Below are 3,175 nucleotides of genomic sequence, written 5' to 3'. Positions count from 1 at the left end.
AAGGGTTCATCTTTGTTTTCTGTACCTCCCATGCAGCTTTCTATGTCTTCTTATTCCTCAATGCCACCATGTTGATCACTCATATTTGGTACATTGCCCTTCCTTTCACACAAACTAATACTTGTCTCCACCTACTAACACTTTTCTCTCCCCTTCCACCCACTCCTGGTATCCAACAAAGGAAACTACCTTCCATATATATAAACCTTTCCTTGACTTTTTACAATAACAGACTATTACAATATTTGTCCTTCTGTGATTGATTTGTTTTACTCAGTATAATGGCCTCCAAGTTCACCCATATTATGCAGTGTTTTGCATATTCTACATTATTCTTTGGGGTTGCATAGTATTTCATTGTGTGTATGTACTATAGTTTGGTTATCCGTTTTTCTGTGGATGAGAACCTAAGTTGTTTGCATCTTTTTGCTACTGTAGTGCTGTGATGAACATGGGTGTGCATATATCTGTTCTTGTCCTGGCTCTCAATTCTTTAGGATATAAACCCAGTAATGGAATTACTGGGTCAAGTGGTATTTCTAATCCCAACTTTTTAAGAAATTGTCATACAGCTTTCCATAGTGGTTGTGTTGTTTGACAGTTCCCATAGCATTATATGAGTGTCCAAATCTTTCCACATCCTCAACAGCATTTGTTATTTTCTGTCTTGTTAAACTTTGCTATCAGTGCTGGGGCAAGATTGTATCTCATTGTTGTTTTCATTTGCGTCTCTCTAGTGGCATAGTGCCTAAGGCACTTGACTGTAATCCAGAAGGCTGGCAGTTCAAACACACCAGTCACACCTTGGAAAGAGGGTTGAGCAATCTACTTCCGTAGTGATACTGCCTCAGAAATCCAAGGAGGGGTCACTATGAGTCAGGTCTGACTTGACAGCACACAACAACAACAATAGCTAATGATCATGAACATTTCTTCATGTGTTGTTGGCCACCTCTTTGGTGAAGTATCTGTTCATGTCTTCCACCCATTTTTTAATTGGATTCTTTGTATTTTTTTGCTGAGGTATTGGAGTTTTCTATAAATTTTAGAGAGAAGACTCTTGTCAGATATGTCATTGCCAAATATATTTTCCCAATCTGTAAGTACTCTTTTGATTTTTTTGGAATAGTCTTTGGAAGCACATAGAAATTTAATTTTTAGAAGGTTCCATTCATCTGGTTTATCTTCTGCTGTTTGTGCATTTTGGGTTATGCTTGATAGTCTATCTATGCCATATATTAGGGCCTCTAAATTTGCCCCTAGGTTTTCCTTGAGGCACTTTATAGTTTAAGGCTTCACATTTAAGGTTTTGATTCATCTGGAATTAGTTTTTGCATATGGTGTGAGATACAGATCTTGTTTGATTTTTCTGCAAATGGATATCCAATTTTGCTGGCACCATTTGTTAAACAGACAATATCTTCCCCTTTTAATGGATTTCACCCCTTTGTCAAAGATCAGCTGACCTCCACTGGTTTATGTGTCTGTCGTTGTACCAATACACTCAGTTTTGACTACTGTGGTTGTATGATGGGTTTTGAGATCCAGGAGTGTTAGACCTCCTACTTTGTTCTTCTTCAATAGTGTTTTGCTTATCTGAGGTCTCTTTCCTTTCCACATAAAGTTAGTAATTTTTTTTTTCATATCCTTAAAGAATGTTGATGAGATCTGGATTGGGATTGCATTGCATGTATACTTTGCTTTGGGTAGAATGGACATTTATTTTCACAATTCTCAATCTTCCTATCCACTAGCATGGTATGTTCTTCTATTTATGTAGATCTCTTTGTTTCTTGAAATAGTGTTATATATATATATATATTATACAGGTCTTTTGTGTCCCTGATAAGATTCATTCCCAAGTATTTTATGTTTTTGGTAGCTATTGTAAATGATATTGATTCCTTTATTTCTTTTTCAGCAACATCTTTGTTGGTGTAGAGGAATCCAACTGATTTTTGTATGTTGATCTTTTATCCTGCCGCTATGCTAAATCTCTCAATTAGTCCCAGTATATATATATATATATATATATATATATATATATATATATATATATTTACTGAGTCTTGGGTTTCTTATATATAGGATCATATAATCAGCAAAAAGGGATAGCTTTACTTCTTCCTTACCAGTTTAGACACCTCTTATTTCCCTTTCTTGCCTTATTAACTTGGCTAGGATTTCCAATTCAATGTGGAATAGAAGTGGTGATAGAGGGCATCCTTGTCCTTGAACCATTTAAATTTTTGTTAATAGCAAAATGCCTAAACTACAGAGCCACCATAGCTTCTTTGTAACAGAGTGAGAAATCAACCAGACAAAAATTCAAGTTTCATCCATTTCAATGAAATCTCAAGGGGTCATATGGTCTGTGGCATGTCAAGATATTCTTACTAAAGTGAAGGATGTTATTGCACTTGGATCCTCCTACAGCTAAAAAGGCAGGTACAATGCCTGGTGAGACTCTTGATTTTAGACACAACATATGACTCCTTTGGGTGTGCTACTATAGCCTATTTATCAAATGACTCAAAAAGCTTCTAATTTTGTGTAGGGCCCAGAAAATGATTTGCAGGTACCACATGAAAGTGGACAGCAGCAGCACTCCAGCCAATTCTGGAACTTTCTTGAAGGGTAGTGCTAAAGTTAAACCCTCCCAATTGGCAGAACTTTTAGTAGTGAATCTGGTTTGACTGGATGGTTGGTGACTTGGAAGGAATATTACTGGAAAATTGGTGGCAACATGTTATGGGGAAGAAGTATGTGGCTAAACCCCTCTGAATGTAGCAAAGAAGTGAAGATATTTGTGCCTCATGTAAATGCTCACCAAAAGGTGACCTCAGCAGAAGAAGATTTTAATAATCAAGTGAATAGAAAGACATGATCTGTGGAAATCAGTCATCCTCTTTCCCAAGAATCTCCTGTCATTGACCAATAGTTTCATAAACAAAGTGGCCATTGTGGCATGGGTGGAGACTATCCATGGGTTCAGTGACCTGGATTTTCACTCATCAAGGCCAATGTGTCTATAGCCTCTGCTGAGTGACCAATCTGCCACCAGCAGTAAACAACACTGCATCCATGATATGGAATAATTCCTTAGGGTGATTAGCCAGCAACCTAGTGGCAGGTTGATTACATTGGGCCACTTCCATTATGTAAAGGGCAGTAT

The sequence above is a fragment of the Orycteropus afer genome, unplaced genomic scaffold (genome assembly GCF_000298275.1).
Source record: "Orycteropus afer afer isolate SDZICR_OR568_19922 unplaced genomic scaffold, OryAfe1.0 scaffold00636, whole genome shotgun sequence".
NCBI lineage: Eukaryota > Metazoa > Chordata > Mammalia > Tubulidentata > Orycteropodidae > Orycteropus > Orycteropus afer.
The sequence above is the reverse complement of the archived record's forward strand: the minus strand, read 5'-3'. Positions refer to the sequence as shown.